At 45.3% G+C, this 17,599-nt stretch overlaps 1 long non-coding RNA gene across 2 annotated transcripts in view; it reads left to right on the top strand.

Annotated features, from left to right (window-relative positions):
• Window positions 1-10,678, top strand: part of LOC311516541 — a 103,121-nt gene extending 92,443 nt beyond the window's left edge. For both annotated transcript variants that reach the window (XR_014710437.1, XR_014710438.1), the window contains 2 exons: window positions 8,090-8,301; window positions 9,665-10,678. This is a non-coding gene — a long non-coding RNA (uncharacterized lncRNA). The remainder of the gene's footprint in view (window positions 1-8,089; window positions 8,302-9,664) is intronic.
• The last annotated feature ends 6,921 nt before the right edge of the window (window positions 10,679-17,599 follow it).

Raw genomic sequence — 17,599 nt, 5'->3', positions numbered from 1 at the left:
TTCAATATAATTCATTCTACTTTCACAATCCCTCCTTTTGGTCAAGCTACGCAATGACCAACAATTACTGGGTTCCACATATCAAGCATTATCTCTTTGTTCATCAGTGATATTTAAAATCATCAAATTAGCACTCTGGTTTGGGGCAGCTATCTGTGTAGCATGCCTGACACAATTTTGGATACAACAGGAAAGTAACTGAAAACATACAAAAATTATTAGGATTCCAAACAGGAGAGTTAGGGCTCCCTGAAACAACCAGTTTCCTATGCCAGAGAAATTGAAAAGGTTACTTAGCCACTTCCATAAAGAACTTGGCTCTTCATGGGGAAGATATGCAATTTGTTCTAAGTGGCTAGCACAATCAATTACCTCATTGGTGTGTTCTGGTATAGACACACAGCAGTCTTCCAATGAGAGCACAAGTCCCTCCTTTTGCCACCAGCACTATGTCCAATGCCTGACTGTTTTGGAGGGCCATCTGTCGGGTTGCCCCTGTTTCTTTGGCCAGGGCTCTTAAACTTTCTCTGGTTTCATTTGCCATTATTTCAACTACTGCTTGTAACCTTAGGAGCCTTTTTGCATGGTGTATTACTCCCCCTAATGGTATTAAGGAACCGCCAATGGCCTCTTCCCAGGTTAAGGGGCTTATGTTATTTACATACTATGGGACTTAACAGATACCCATTCTTTTTCACCTGAAATTGCGGAGGCGTTCTCGAGGGAAGGTTCCTAGCACTCAGAATTGTGGGAAGAGTCAGGCGGGATAACAGATTCCTGACCAATTAGCTGGTAGTGCAGTATAAGCCCTCGTCCCACACACCCAGTGATGGCCTATTAAGGCCAGGAAGGGTCGGTTGCACCCATTTGTCATATAGGTGTTTGCAAAGGAGGAGTAGTATCTCCCAAAGGGTACAGGGTAATTCTCCTTACGAGGAGTGGTGTTATTTGCATGACATTGAAAGATTGTATTGTTTTCACTAAGGTTACTGTGGGGGAACATGAGATTGATTTCTCTGTTTGATCACAGGTTGAGAAAAAATTCATATCTCCATACCCGGCCTGCCACTTTTTAGTTTTGTTTGAATAATCCTATACACCATTGGCCACAATATGCTGAAGGCAACAGCTTTTCCCCAGATCCAGCCCTGTCCCATTACACACCCAACACCAATGACCTTTTCCCTCCACCACACTTATCCATTTAGATGCATTTATTCCCACCGCTTCCCAAGTGTCATTGCTGTTCCATATTTTGTTAAACGGACAAGGCCCTCCAGTGAGGTCTGGGGACTTGAGTGGGATAGCCAGGACAGGAACACCAGTTTGAGAGTGGGCTAGGATGTGGCTGCAGACCCAGCAATTAGAAATATTAAGGGTCTGAGCTATCCACACCTGCTGCTGGATACAAGAATTGTCGTCATGGTCTCCCCAGACCGTAAGATACCAGCAGCCGAGGAACAGGCAGAGGCGCATGTTGGAGGCAAGGCTCTTCTGGTTCTGACAACCTCAACTGAGGGAACCGCAGTCACGGTTTTATGCCCACCAGGCAGTAGGCGCTAGGCTCGCTACTGCTTTTTTTTTTTTTTTTTTTTTTGTTCGTCTGCTTCTAGCAACCCTTACAAGAGCATAGATTGTAAGGTATTGCAGACTGTTCCTCTACATCTTCTTCTGAAGTCAAAATTGACTCTGCGTTGTCCTGAGGTGACTGTTTGTTTCTCTGGGGATGGTGCCTTCTTACACTGTGAAGCATGTATCCACGCTGTGATGCCAAATAGTTTAACAGCTGTCTGTGTAGTAAGCAGTACCTGATGAGGACCCTTCCACCGGGGCTCCAAGGCGTGCTTTCGATGATAGCGCCGTACGTAGACCCAATCACCTGGCTCAAGGTTGTGGCAAGCATCAGAGGTGGGTTCCATGGGCCAGGCGGCTCGAACCTGTGAATGGAAGTGACTTACAGCTTGCATTAGTCCCTTGCAATACTGAAGGAGTGCACTGTGAGTCAAGTTCAAATCTGGAACGGGAGTAATAGTAGTCATAGCTCGCATAGGGCGTCCCATAACAATTTCAAAGGGACTTAATTTATGCCTTTGGGATGGAGTGGATCTCATGTCCATAAGAGCTAATGGTAAGGCTACTGGCTAACTTAATCCTGTAGAGTCACAAATTTTAGCAAGCTTATTCGTAAGTACACCATTTCATCTTTCAACTGCACCTGCACTCTGTGGGAGGTAGGGACAGTGCACAACAGGTGTTTGATATGCAATATACGGTCCAGGTGTTGAACAAGTTGTCCAGTAAAATGTGTACCCTAATCACTGGACAGAGTAGCAGGAATTCCCTTGGCAGGCATAATATGATTTAACAAACATTTGGCAACAGTGAGTCAGCCTTGCGACAAGGAAAGGCTTCAATCCAACCAGAGAATAAACATACCATAACCAATATAAATTCATATTGTTGACACTTAGCCATTTGTACAAAATGAAGTTGCCAGTGCAAGAACAGTGCTTGAGGCAGGCCCCGGAACCCCTGGGGCACTTTTACAGGTTTACCAATATTATGGCTTTGGCAAATGGTACAGGCTGCACAGTGGTGGGCTGCAAAAGAGCTAAAATGGGGGGCCCACCATCCTGTCTTAGTTACAGCAGAGACCATCCCCTCCTTTCCGACATGCGAAACACCATGTAGCAGGGCGGCCAGAGACAGAGTGAAAAGGGGGCTACAAAGGCGCCAGTAGGCAAGCGCCAAAGAGAATCGGGATGTAGAGAGCAACCTTGGGCAACCCAGGATTCTTTCTCAGTTTCTGGGGCAGAGTCTTGGAGCAGGGTGAGGTCAGTAAGGGATGGTGGCCATATAGAAAGAGAGAGAACCTAGAAATGCATCTGGGGAAGGTTCTATGGCAGCAGCATGTTTAGCAGAGGCATCAGCAAATGCATTACCCTTAGCAACATCAGTATCCACCATTGAGTGGCCAGGGCACTTAACAATAGCTAGGGCAGACGGAAGTAAAACTGCATACAGGAGGGCAGCGATGTAGGGCCCATTTTTAATAGGGGTACCGGCAGAGGTAAGGAAACTCAGAGTTTGCCAGAGGGTACCAATGTACAACCCCAGAAGCGTAGCGGGAGTCAGTGTAAATGGTGGCGGAGTGTCCCTCCACCAAAAAGCAGGCATGGGTGAAGGCAACTAATTCAGTGACTTGTGCTGAGGTTACAGAAGGTAAAGGCGCAGCTTCTAGGGTTTCAGAGAGTGAAACTACAGCATATCCTGAAAGGAGACAACCTTGGTAGTCTCAAACAGGAACTATCAGTAAATAAAACAAGGTCAGAGTTAGGGAGAGGGACATCAGAAAGGTCAGGGCACGGGACGATGACAGCAGAGACAGTTGCAAGGCAGTCATGGGGATCACAGTCATTAGACAAAGGAAGGAGAGTGGCAGGGTTTAACTGAGAATAATGCTTTATGGAGATATATGAAGCTGATAGTAGTAAAAGTTCATACCTGGTAAGGTGGGCAGAGGAGAGGTGGCCTGTGTTACGTTGTAGCAGGAGAGTTTCTACGGAGCGAGGGACCAGGAGGGTAAGAGGAGAGCAGAGAACAAGGGAATCCGATATTTCAATTAGGCCTGCTGCAGCAGCCACAGCATGCAGGCAGGGGGGTAAGCCTGGGGCAACAGGGTCTAAAGTGGCAGAGAAATAAGCCACTGGGCAGTTCTTTTCTCCATGCATCTGAGTGAGAACTCCAAGTGCACACCCAGATTGTTCGTGGCAGAAAAGGGTAAAAGGCTTAAAATAGTCAGGCAGCCCTAAGGCAGGAGCAGAAGCCAAACCTTGTTTGAGGGAAACAAAGGCAGAATTGGCCTCAGGGGGCCACGGCATGGGGTCAGGCAGAGAATCGAGTGAGTTCCTGGAGAGGTTTTGCAAGGGAGGCATATTGGGAAATCCATTGTCGGCAAAATCCAGCCATGCTAAAAACTTCCGGACCCGGGGTGGGGAGCAGGGTCGGGGAAAGCTAAGGATAGTTTGGATGCGGGTGGGAGAAAGTGCACAGGAACAGTGGGAGAGGAGAAAGCCAAGGTATGTGACAGAAGCTTGACAGAGTTGTAGTTTAGAGCGAGAAGCTCTTTGACCCTTATTTGCTAGGGCAGTAAGGAGCACTAAAGAGTCAGTTTCAGAGGCAGACAATGAAGGGGAACAGAGGAGTAGATCATCTACATATTGGACTAGTGTGGACCTGGACGGGAAAACAAGGTTAGCAAGGTCCAGGGCGAATGCTTGGAAAAATATGACGGACTTTCAGTATACCCCTGGGGCAGTGTGGTCCATGTGTACTGTTGCCCCTTGTAAGAAAAGGCAAACGGGAACTGGGAGTCAGGCTGAACCAGGACAGAAAAGAAAGCAGAGCACAGATCAACAGTAAAATGAGTTGCATCTGGTGGGATAGAAGCCAGAATCATCGCTGGGTTAGGGACAACGGGAAAGGCAGGTATGACAATGCGGTTAATGGCCCGAAGATCCTGAACAAACCGCCACAATTTACCATCAGCTTTTCGAACTGGGAGAATAGGGGTGTTACAGGGGCTGGAGCAGGGGATAATAATGCCTTGTTCCCACAGGGCAGTCATGACTGGAGCAATTCCAGCCTCTGCTTCAGGGTTTAAAGGGTATTGAGACATGCGAGGCAGAGGTTTGGAGGAATCAACAATAATGCAGACGGGGTCAGTATGTAAACAGCCCACTTCAGACGGGTGGGTTGGCCACAGAGAGGATGGGACCTGTGAAATTAGGTGTTCAAGGGATGGGACCAATGGGCAGCAGGGGACCGGAGTGGAAAGGGGAGTTTCAGACAGCAGGGAGGCTACAGAATCACTCAGAGGACTGGGGGATTTGTAAGTAGACACCATCCAGGGAACAGTAGATGGTACAGCCAAGTTTACATAACAGGTCCTGATCCAAAAGGTTCACCGGAGTGGAATCCGGGAGGAGGAATGCATGGTCAGCGGAAAGGGGACCAACCTGGACTGGTAGAGGTTTTGAAAGGGGATAAGGGGTTGGGACTCCCTTAATGCCCACAGCAGATATGTGTTTTTCAGAGCAGGGAACCTCAGGCAGGTCGGCAGTACGAACCTCAGAGAGCGAAGCTCCCATATCAACAAGGAAAAGGAGAGAAAGATCATTAATAGTCAAAACACATTCACCCGTGGGAGTGAGGTAATAAAGAAGCCAAAATTTCCTGAAGTTCCCTGGTGTTCTGTCATTGCTCTGGGACAAAGTAAGTCTGGGGACTGTTGGGCTGTGCCAACAGGGGGTCTAGCTGGTTGTTTACAGAGCTATTAGGCCAGTGCAGACACTTTTTTCCAATGTCTGGGTTGTTTACAGTAACTACAAACACCCCCAAAAATCCAGTTCCATGGCCCCTCCTGTGACCACATCTCCCTCCCCGGTACTGTTTACCTTGCCCTGAATAATGCTGTATTTGCAGGGCCATTAACTTTTGGGAAGATTGTTCCTCCTTTCCCTTTAGAGTGCGATGGCAGTGTTCTGCCACTGATTGCAATTTATCCATGGTTTCAGTTTCCCACCCAACACTTATTCACTTTAGCATACTGCCAATAGCAGGTAAGAGGCCATTAACAAATGCTTGACCCAGGGCGCCCTTCCCATTTTCACCCGGTTGCTGTATACCAGAATGTTGCAGGAAAAACGTCAGTCAGTCGGGTGCGATAGTCACCCAGACTTTCTCCCTGTCGCTGTGTACAGCAATGTATGGCTGTCCAGTTTGTTTTTGGAGTCCATACTCAAGGGATGGCCTCATGTAGGTTTTTAGCTCAGTCTTTACACTTTTTCCGGTATTTAATGTCCAGACCAGTGTCTGGTAAAGTTGAATGGCACTCACTGATGGGCCAGTTGGCTGCTGTGAGCCATTTTTTCATGCTTGCTAGGGGTTACAAGTAGCTTGCACAGCTGCAGGAGGTCTGCCTCAGAGGGTTCATAGGTGTTGCGCACCAACAAAAATTCCTCTGCAAATGTGGTAGGATTTTCCAGGGGCTTTGGAAAGCCTTTTACAATTGAAAGGAACTCTGTAAGAGTCCAGGGTTTATAGCTCTAAGTGGGACCCTCTTGTTGGCCCCCAGTATGCAGGATTCAGAGGGGAGCCTGGATAGGTTTAGAGCCAGAGCGTAAGCATTGGGCCCAATCAGTGTCCAGGCTATCTTCGTATGTATGGGGAAAAAGAGGAGTCAGGCAGACTGGAGGGTTTCGGGGAAATGGGGGTTTTTTTCTTTACAGGTCTGAGTGGTACTGGAGGAATGGGCCTGGGCAGTACTGGACGATCCAGACGGGTCTGAACTGGAGACCCCTGGGAGTTGTGACCACCTATTGATCCGATGCAAGGATGCCAGGCCAATTAATGCATCTTCCTCAGCATCATCCCCAGAATTTAACAAGGGGTTTTCTTCACCCTTTCCCACAATGAGATGGGAGTATGAAGGGGGAGGGGATCAATCCTGATCTTCCCGGAGAACAGGATAAAGGGGAGCGCTCTGTCTGGCAGTGGGAGAGAAGGCTTCTAATAAAGCTTTTAACTTATCATTTGAATCCTTAAAAGAGGCAAGTTTTGATTCTGTCCACCTATGATTTGCCTCTTCCCACCACTGCATGAAACAATCAACCTCTCCTTTTGCCAATTTGTCTTTTAAGACATCTACTCTGTCTTTGTCCCAAGATCCTAACAGTGGCCACTGAATTTTGGGATTCTCCTGAGTTAGCCTAGACCATTTTTTCAGAAATTTACAGGAGTCCAGACCCTTCCTAAAATACATAAAATGAGCCGGTGTTCCTTTAGGGAACTGTCCCGACTTAGACATCTGGTTACCCATACAGGAGGACTTTACACACCAATCACACAAGAATGAAAGTCGGGTTCATCAGAGCGATGCCCGGTGCAACACACAAAAGGAGCCCACAGGCTACTGCCTCAATCGCCCTTGCTTTCACACCAAGGGTTTTACCCAAGGCACGGTGCGGCTGCAATTGTGCAGATTTCACTCACTCAGACCATGGGGACAGGAACCCTTTGGTCAGCCAATCCCCGGATGGAGAGGGTGCCCAAACTCAAATACACCACAGGGAGGACTGATAGACACAGCCAAGACAGTCCTCAGTCCAGACAAAACACAGAAATAATTACTTGACCAGATTCCTAATGTCAGATCCCAGGATCCCTACCAGAACAGAGTGGGAACCAACAGGTTCGATGGCGTAGACTTCACTGTGGTCATGCACCCTTCCGTTCTGGCGGAGGACTGCTCGGGCCAAATACCCAGGTGTCTGCTTGCCACGGCCATCCTAAGAATGGTCAGGAGTCACATGGCCCCAGTGAAGACTGTTGCCATCTCGGTGGAACCTCCAAATTGTCAAAGTCAGATTCAAGACTCTCTGAATTTGTCAGACCACTCTATTTATTAGCAAAGCGCTTTGCCAATGCACCCAGATATGTGAGCCACCTGCAAAAGCTCAAGCTAACTTATTTATACACATAAGCCAAAGCCAATTTAACATAGGAGACAAAAGGAAGCAGAAACTGACAATATACATACATATCTTATTTGCATACTAACGTTTACCAATCTCCTAGCTCAGTAGGAGCTCTGCACTCATTAGTTTGAGGACCCATTGTCTCACACTCCTTAATGTTTCTCTTCCTGACAACTATATTTCAACAAACTCTTCAAGCAGCATTTCTTTAACGAATTATAATTTCAATATAATTCATTCTACTTTCACATAACAAAGTGAGATGATTACAACAAAAGGGCAGGGAGTCTCTGGGTGCTGTTTCTGTTACAGAGTATTGCTTTGAGTCTCTCTCTGTGTGAGTTGTTGTTGTTGTTATAAAGAATTGCTTTGAGAACAGACTGTCTTAGAATGTACTGACACAATTAGCAGCTTGCAAGTTTCACACAGAGGGGAAAAAAACAGCACCAAAAACCAAGAGACCTCTTAATTAGTAGTACCCTGGAATTTAAACTATGGGGAATCAAACTCATTTGATTTTAATACAGAACTTCTTTAATATGATCCAACAGTTGCAGCTTCAGCAAAGGCCTCTGGGAAGGGACCTATACAGGAGTGAGGAAGAGAGACCAAGGTGGAATCCTCTTGCTCAGGTTTGCCAAGGAACAGTGGAGCTCCTGGAGAGATCTGAAGTGAAACAATTGGTACTGGGTAAAGTTCAGGTGATCTGGATGTTAAGTACTGACAGCACATCGGAGCCAAGGAGCAGTGTCAGGAGTCTGAGGTACAACCAGGTGCTGGGGGAAAACAGAACTCCTGCAGTGCTGCAAGGGTGATCAGTACTGAGGTTGACATCTGTGCTGAAGTAGTCATGACAAAGGACCCTGACAGTATCGCAGGCTTTAGGTACTTGGAGGGAAGCACTGCTGCTGAAGATCTTGTGCGCTCTGAGGGAGGCGCGGTTGGAACCTGAGTGGGCTTCTTTGGTACCAAAGAAGAGCTCTCCGGGCCTGTAGCTTTGCCACCTTGCAGTCTAGCCATTCCCCTCTTTCAGAGAGATGTGGTGAGAAAGAGAGAAATCTCACCTAATGGCACAGTGCACAAGGAAATCCATGTATCCATTTTTTTTTTCATGCCGAGTTTTCAGTGGTAAATAATTAAAAGCAATCTGGATTTATTTTAAAGGGAGCATAAGGTATTTCAGCTGAATTGCTGAAAAATATTTGTTCATTATCATAACGATTCATGGTATCCCAATTTGGCCCACTAATAGAAGTAATGCCTAGATTTGTGAAGCAGTTATATATATCTTTGACATTCTAGTATCATTGTCTGGTAGAGTATTATCCAATCTACTGACAGCCTGGGTTTTATATTTGCTATTATCTGGTGTATTATTTACTAATGGGATTCATTTTGCCTTCTGAATTAGCTATATTTTCTGCAGTGCAAGTTGATATGTAACAAAAAATTATTAAAACACCGGATGTTCATCTTCTGCCCCAGATGACTTGTCAGAAGATCCTCCTACACAGAACATGTACAAACAGGAGCCATTAGGCTTACCAATGTCCTTCACTTTTTGTGTAAATTAACCAGTGTCTGTTGCCTTCTTCCCTTTTACCATTTAAAGCAAGAACAGCTCCTAAGAATGTGACATATAAATGGCAGAAGATGAAAGCAGTTCCTGTGTAGAAACTGAAAGGGAGTCATGATCCCTACGTAAAAGGCTAAAACATCAGTGAGAGTGGTGATTGTGATAGACACTGCTGTTAGTGTGACTTAAGGCTCCCTATGTACTGGTACTAAGCAGAGGACTGTTTGATTAGAGGGTAAGAGTCTAATAAACCCCATAGAATGCCACCATGTGGTCTGAAATGAGTGTGTCTGGGCCAAGGTTTATGTTCTCACTTTTGATATGAACACTTAATTATCATTAATGTTAATGAGTTAGAGGCACATTACAAATACTTCTCAATAGCCCATGCTATACCTCAGTTTGTCTAAACAGCTAAATAAAATTTATATTGCTGATATTTACATGTAATTCCAGTACCAAATTATGGGTTTGGACAGCACTTACTATGAGTTCTTGGTCTAGGACTAGGGCTCCCAGGCAGGGCTTTAATACATTTATTTATTAATAGGACCTGATCATTCTCCCTGGAATTCATGAAGGGGAAGGGGTGTCCTTCAAGTGCAATTTCCCATCTCCAATCAGCTGTGTTGCCAGGATGAGATGAGCTGCGGGCAGGTGCCACTGTTGTGGATCAGTACCTCAGCATGGATAGTCCTACCCTCTTGTGGGATTCCTAGGATTTTCTATTTTGGGAGGAAGCCTTTCCACAGAGGGACAATCCCCTCTCTTTCAATGGGCCAGTGTAAAGGCATTGATTAGATTCCCTCACAAAATATCCTCTACCACAGCTTTTAATATGAGTGGACAACCCTGGGCTCTTGATGATTTAGAAATCTTGTGCAGTGTCTTGTCTTAAGCATCTTGCTATATACATGCAAGACATGGAAGTTAAGAAAAAGCATTAAGAGACATTCTTTGCTTTTGAATAGAAATGCTATGGGCAATTGCTCTGGGTTAGCTATGGTTAGTACACTATTAACAAGGAGGTACTTGCCTGAATTTACAGCATAACTAGAGTGATACCAGCAATCAAGAAGAACAGATGAAGAAAACTTGAATTTGCAGGACATGTGAGTTGGATAAGCAAAGGACAGTTGCTGAAGCAAGAATTGCAGGGACTGGTGCCAAGGGCATCAGCAGCAAGTGTAGGTCAATGATGTGACTGACTGGATGGGATGCCATGCATTTCTCAAGGTGTGTGAAGGCCACGAAATGTGGAGGAAGATTTCTGGGCAATGACTTGTGTGCTCGTTACTATTCAATGTGATGTGATGGGTGATTTGCAATCTAAGAGAATGAATGTATATATGTACGTACGTAATTGAGGCTGCAGTTGACACAGGAGTCAAAAGTCACAGAGCCAAGGACTGGAAAGTGAAGGAACCTTCACTTCTACAGCACAGGGTGATCCACACACACAGAATTTAAGTTCAAATACAGTAAAAGCTTCTTTATCCAGCATGTTGGGAGAATGGGGGGTGTTCAGGTAAATGAAAAATTCAGGTTAACTAAGAGGAAGGGAGTTTGGATGTGGGAGGGGAAACAGAGCTGGGGCACAGGAGGGGTTTTGGGGTGCCAGATCTGGGGGGTGCTCACCACAGGTAGCTCTCTGCAAGCTGCAACTTGTCCCTGCTGGTCCTAGGCAGAGATGCCAAGGGTTTCTGTGCACTGCCTCCACCCACAGGCACCACCTTTGCAGCTCCCACTGGCCACAGTTCCCAGGCAATAGGAACTGCAGAGCTGCCTGGTCGCACCTCCACCTAGGAGCTGCAATGACAGGTTGCCACTTGCAGGGAGCCACCTGAGATGAGCACCCCCCAGATCTGGCACCTTGAAACCCCTCCCATGCCCCAACCCCTGCCTCGAGCCCCGTCCCACACCCCAACTCTCTCCCCAAGCCTACACCCCACACCTACGCTTGCACTCTGAACCCCCTGTGGCCATTCCTCAGCCTAAGCAGCAGGGACATGTTGCTGTTTCTAGGGAGCCAGGTAGGGAGCCTGCCAGCCCTGCACCAACCACATTATAAACCGGACTTTCTAAGAAGATTAGAAATATCAGTTTATAGAGCTTTCCAGTTGGAACAGGGATGGATAACACAGCTTTTACTGTACCATGAAATCACAGCAGCAAAACTCAAGAAACATTGTTAGAATATAGATATTCAGGCCTGTCTGTAAAGGCCTGTACTTTAAGAATTTAGATGTATCCTTATCACTTGGCTAGTTATAGAGATATAAAAGAAAGAAAATCAAAATCACTGTCTGCCGGTGTAAGGGCCTTCTCTTACTGTGACAGTCTGAGGCCCTGTGCTTAGGCTAAGGCCTTTGGCTAAGCAACAGAGGCAGCCATAAACTGGGAAGCAACCGGTCACCTCCTCACATTCCAAACTAGTCACATTGAAAGAAGGTGCTATTGGGCTGTTAGGAATACAATCCTGTCCTGATAGTGCCTATCACCTCCAGAGAAAGGGAAGTGCCTAGAAAATGTAAAAGGAAACTTAGTTTGATAGTATCCTGTCTGGCAAGAACTCACTTATCAATAGCTGGGATGTGAAATCCTCACTTCTGTATCGTTTTGTCATTATAGTTCCCACTTTGCTATTCTTTGTCTGTATAATCTCTGTCTGGGTCTGTGATTGTTTCTGTCTGCTGTATAATTAATTTTGCTGGGTGTAAACTAAGGTGGTGGGATATAATTGGTTACATAATCATGTTACAATATGTTAGGATAGGTTAGTTAAATTTCAGGAAAATGATGAGTTCTGCTTAGCTATATCTTAACCAAAGTTTTACTATATAGTCTGCAGTCAATCAGGAAGTGGGTGTGGGGGGAAAGGGGAACAGGGAATGGGGGTAAGGAAATTGGAATCATGTTTGGCTAAGGGCAGGAATGGGAACAAGGACACAGTTGTAAGGCTCTCTGGTGTCAGAGCCGGGAAGGGGGACACTAAGGAAGGAAACTGGAATCATGCTTGCTGGAAGTTCACCCCAATAAACATATAATTGTTTGCACCTTTGGACTTCGGGTATTGTTGCTCTCTGTTCATGCGAGAAGGACCAGGGAAGTAAGTGGGTGAAGGAATAAGCCCCCTAACATTAACAGACTCAGTTGTGTGTCAGGCTCAATAGTCACCCACTGTTTTGAGAATCCTGAGTCTTACGGACTGCAGTTCAGGGAATTTTTTTTTAAGTTTAAGTCAGAGCAGTGAATATTATTCAATCTAGGTATTTATAGACAAAACATCTGGGCACTGCAGATTACATATCTGACAGGAACCATAGAGTTCTCTCCCTCCTTTTTTCCTTTTGCCACAAAAAATATTTTTATTCATAGATACTAAGATCAGAAGGGACCATTATGATCATCTAGTCCGACCTCCTGCACAACACCGGCCACAGAATCTCACCCACCCGCTCCTGCGAAAAACCTCTCACCTATGTCTGAGCTACTGAAGTCCTCAAATCGTGGTTTAAAGACTTCAAGGAGCAGAGAATCCCCCAGCAAGTGACCCGTGCCCCATGCTACAGAGGAAGGCAAAAAACCTCCAGGGCCTCTTCCAATTTGCCCTGGAGGAAAATTCCTTCCCAACCCCAGATATGGTGATCAGCTAAACCCTGAGCATATGAGCAAGATTCACCAGCCAGATACCCAGGAAAGAATTCTCTGTAGAAACTCAGATCCCACCCCATCTAACATCCCATCACAGGCCATTGGGGCTATTTACCATGAATATTTAAAGATCAGTTAATTAACAAAATCATGTTATCCCATCATACCATCTCTTCCATAAACTTATCAAGTTTAATCTTAAAGCCAGATCGGTCGTTTGCCCCCACTGCTTCCCTTGGAAGGCTATTCCAGAACTTCACTCCTCATGGTTAGAAACCTTCATCTAATTTCAAGTCTAAACTTCCAAAAGGACCAATTTATATCCATTTGTTCTTGTGACTACATTGGTACTGCACTAAAATAATTCCTCTCCTTCTCCCGTATTTATCCCTCTGATATATTTATAGAGAGCAATCATATCTCCCCTCAACCTTCCTTTAGTTAGGCTAAACAAGCCAAGCTCCTTGAGTCTCCTTTCATAAGACAGGTTTTCCATTCCTCGGATCATCCTAGTAGCCCTTCTCTGTGCCTGCTCCAGTTTGAATTCATCCTTCTTAAACATGGGAGACCAGAACTGCACACAGTATTCCAGATGAGGTCTCACCAGTGCCTTGTATAACGGTACTAACACCTCCTTATCTCTACTGGAAATACCTCGCCTGACGCATCCCAAGACCGCATTAGCTTTTTTCATGGCCATATCACATTGGCGGCTCAGTCATCCTATGATCAACCAATACTCCAAGGTCCTTCTCCTCCTCTGTTACTTCTAATTGATGCGTCCCCAGCTTACAACTAAAATTCTTGTTATTAATCCCTAAATGCATAACTTTACACTTCTCACTATTAAATTTCATTCTATTGCTATTACTCCAGTTTACAAGGTCATCCAAATCTTCCTGTATGATTTCCTGGTCCTTCTCTAAATTGGCAATACCTCCCAGCTTTGTATCGTCCGCAAACTTTATTAGCACACTCCCACTTTGTGCGCCGAGGTCAGTAATAAAAAGATTAAATAAGATTGGTCCCAAAACTGATTCTTGAGGAACTCCACTGGTAACCTCCCTCCAGCCTGACAGTTCACCTTTCAGTAGGACCCACTGTAGTCTCCCTGTTAACCAATTCCTTATCTACCTTTCAATTTTCATATTGATCCCCATCTTTTCCAATTTAACTAATAATTCCCCATGTGGCACGGTATCAAACACCTTACTGAAATCTAGGTAAATTAGATCCACTGCGTTTCCTTTGTCTAAAAAATCTGTTACTTTCTCAAAGAAGGAGATCAGGTTGGTTTAGCATGATCTACCTTTTGTAAAATCATGTTATATTTTGTCCCATTTACCATTAACCTCAATGTCCTTAACTAGTTTCTCCCTCAATTTTTTCCAAGACCTTGCATACTACAGATGTCAAACTAACAGGCCTGTAGTTACCCGGATCACTTTTTTCCCCCCCTTTCTTAAAAACAGGAACTATGTTAGCAATTCTCCAATCATATGGTACAACCCCTGAGTTTACAGATGCATTAAACATTCTTGCTAATGGGCTTGCAATTTCATGTGCCAATTCCTTTAATATTCTTGGATGAAGATTATCTGGGCCCCCCGATTTAGTCCCATTAAGCTGTTCGAGTTTCTCTTCTACCTCAGATATGGTAATATCTGCCTCCATATCCTCATTCCCATTTGCCATGCTACCATTATCCCCAAGATCTTCTTTAGCCTTATTAAAGACTGAGGCAAAGTATTTGTTTAGATATTGGGCCATGCCTAGATTATCCTTGACCTCCACTCCATCTTCAGCGTTTAGCGGTCCCACTTCTTTCTTTGTTTTCTTCTTTATATGGCTATAGAACCTTTTACTATTGGTTTTAATTCCCTTTACAAGGTCCAGCTCTACTTGACTTAGCCTGTCTCACTTTATCCCTACATGTTTGGACCTCAATAAGGTAGCTTTCCTTGCTGATCCCTCCCATCTTCCACTCTCTGTATGCTTTCTGTTTTTTCTTAATCACCTCTCTGAGATGCTTGCTCATCCAGCGTGGTCTCCAACTCCTGCCTATGAATTTTTTCCCCTTTCTTGGGATGCAGGCTTCCGATAGCTTCTGCAGCTTTGATTTAAAGTAATCCCAGGCCTCCTCTGCCTTTAGATCCATAAATTCTTCAGTCCAATCCACTTCCCTAACTAATTTCCTTAATTTTTGAAAGTTAGCCCTTTTGAAATCAAAAACCCTAGTTGCAGATTTTTTGTTAATCCTTCCGTTTAGTTTGAACTAAATTAGCTCATGATCACTTGAACCAAGATTGTCCCCTACAACCATTTCTTCTAAGAGGTCCTCACTACTCACCAAAACCAAATCTAAAATGGCATCCCCTCTAGTCGGTTCAGCAGCTACTTGATGAAGGAATCCATCAGCTATCGCATCTAGAAAAAATCTGAGCCCTATTATTACTACTAGCACTTGTCCTCCAGTCTATATCTGGGAAGTTAAAGTCTCCCATGATCACGCAGTTTCCATTAGTATTTACTTCATTAAAAACATTAAAGAGGGCTCTATCCATATCCAAATTAGATCCTGGCGGTCTATAGCACACCCCAAGCACCATCCCAGGGGAGGCTCTAATAGTTTTCTTCCCCAGTGTAATTTTTGCCCAGATGGACTGTCTTATCCATTCCATCGCTTCTTATTTCTTTACATTCTACCTCATCATTGATATACAATGTTACTCCACCACCTTTTCTTCTGTCTTTCCTAAACAGCACATACCCTTCAATACCCGTAGTCCAGTCATGACGACTATTCCACCATGTTTCTGTTACCCCTAGAATATCTGGTTTCACTTCCTGCACCAATAGCTCTAGTTCCTCCATTTTGTTACCTGGGCTCCTTGCATTGCTGAGCAGAAATTAAGATGTTTGTAGTTTGGCCTCGCTCACATTCTGTATCCTATTAGGCACGGTCATTCTACAGCCAGTATAACCTGTTAGACTGGTATCCACACTGCCCTTCCTCCATATATACACTCTCCTACCCACGGCTGTATCCTTTCTTTGTTTTCTTCCCTCTCAATGCTAAAACCCAGCGTGGAGATTACCTGGACATCTCCCAACCATCTCCTCCAAATTCCTAGTTTAAAGCTCTCTTAATCAGCTGTGCCAGCCTCCATCCTAGAAGTCTATTTCCTTCCCTACTCAGATGAAGTCCATCCCGAGAGAACAGTCCTCTGTCCATGAAGGCCTCCCAGTGGCCATACATCCCAAAGCCCTCCTTATAGCACCACTGCCTAAGCCATCTGTTGATAGTCATAATCTTGTCACACCTTTGTTGCCCTTCTCTAGGAACAGGCAGAATCCCACTAAAGATCACCTGAGCCTCGATTTCCTTTAGCATCTTCCCCAGCCAAGCATAGTCTCCCTTAATACTTTCCAGCGAGAATCTAGCCATATCATTTGTTCCCACATGAAGGATAATTAGGGGATTCTTTCCTGCCTCTCTTTAGGATCCTTTTCAACCTCAGGTCTACATCCCGTATCTTTGCACCTGGAAGACAGCACACCCTTCTATTCTCTGGATCAGCTCTGGTTACAGGCCTGTCTATTCTTCTCAGTAAAGAGTCCCCAGTCACATAGACCTGCCTTTTCCTGGTGACGGTGCTATTCTCCAGTCTATCCCATTACCTCTGGCTGCAAGTTCTTTCCATTCCTATTCTCCCTTGCAATCCTCTTCAACCCATCCTGTATCCTCCTAGGGCTCACATTTGGCGTAGTCCCCGTTGACTCTTCCCCTTTTCCTATAGGACTAGCTACTCTTCTCTTGTTCCTTGCCCTTCCACCTTCAGTGACTACCTGCTGAGCCCCTTCTTCATTTTCCAACTCTGCAAACCTGTTCTTGAGCTCTATTTCTCCTTCACTAGCCCATCTTTTCCTCTGCCTGGTTCTTTTAGTCACATGCTTCCACTGACCACTTTCCTCACCCAGTCTCCCCTCAGAATTCCTCAGTCCTGCTTCCATCTGCAAGTCTGAGCTTTTCCCTTCAGATACCTCATGTCTTTGCTCCATAATCTGCTCGAACCCCTTTCTAAACTCAACCAGACTTTCCACCTGCATCTCCAACCTCGGATCTTTTCCTCCATCAGCTCTGTCAGACGGCCTTTCATGCAGACAAAACTCTTACCAGGTACTCCCTCCAGGATCACGTACCATATCACAGCTTCCACATCCAGTCATCTTCACTGTGTCTTCCACTACAAGTCACTCCCACTGCTGCCTCTGTATCGGTCATAGCCTTCCCACCTAGATCCTGTTAATCTGGGAAACACAAACCACACCAAAACACCACCACCCACCGCAAAAACAAACCCCAAACAAGCACCACAATACAAACTCCCCCTGAAATGCCCCTGTTTACAGCTTTGTTTGCTCGCCCGCTGCAGCTGTCTGGGAAGTTGAGAAAGTTGGTGAAAAGATGGGTCTTGGACTTCCATTGCAATGGAATGCTGTGAACATTGAATCTCCTTCACCTACAAGTCTCACCCTGTAGCTGATGGCTCACTTGCTCCTGAAGAACGCAGCTCCGTGACACAGATTGCTCTTTAAGTGAGGCACAACCCATGGAATAGTACAGCCCCGAGATAGGCTTTGAAGATAAGTTGCAGAATTTCAAAATCTGCTCCTTGATGCAAAGTCAGTGCCCATAGTAACCTGCATAGTAGGGTGAGCTGCACATGCTGCATCATTGAAACCTAACACCACCACAGTCACAGTACTGATCTACTTTAGCCTTGTCAGCTCTTTTCATCCAACATGGTGGAAGGGCAAAACAGGCACC

Source organism: Lepidochelys olivacea (genome assembly GCF_965140295.1).
Source record: "Lepidochelys olivacea isolate rLepOli2 genome assembly, chromosome: 2".
NCBI classification, from domain to species: domain Eukaryota; kingdom Metazoa; phylum Chordata; order Testudines; family Cheloniidae; genus Lepidochelys; species Lepidochelys olivacea.
The sequence above is the reverse complement of the archived record's forward strand: the minus strand, read 5'-3'. Positions and strand labels throughout refer to the sequence as shown.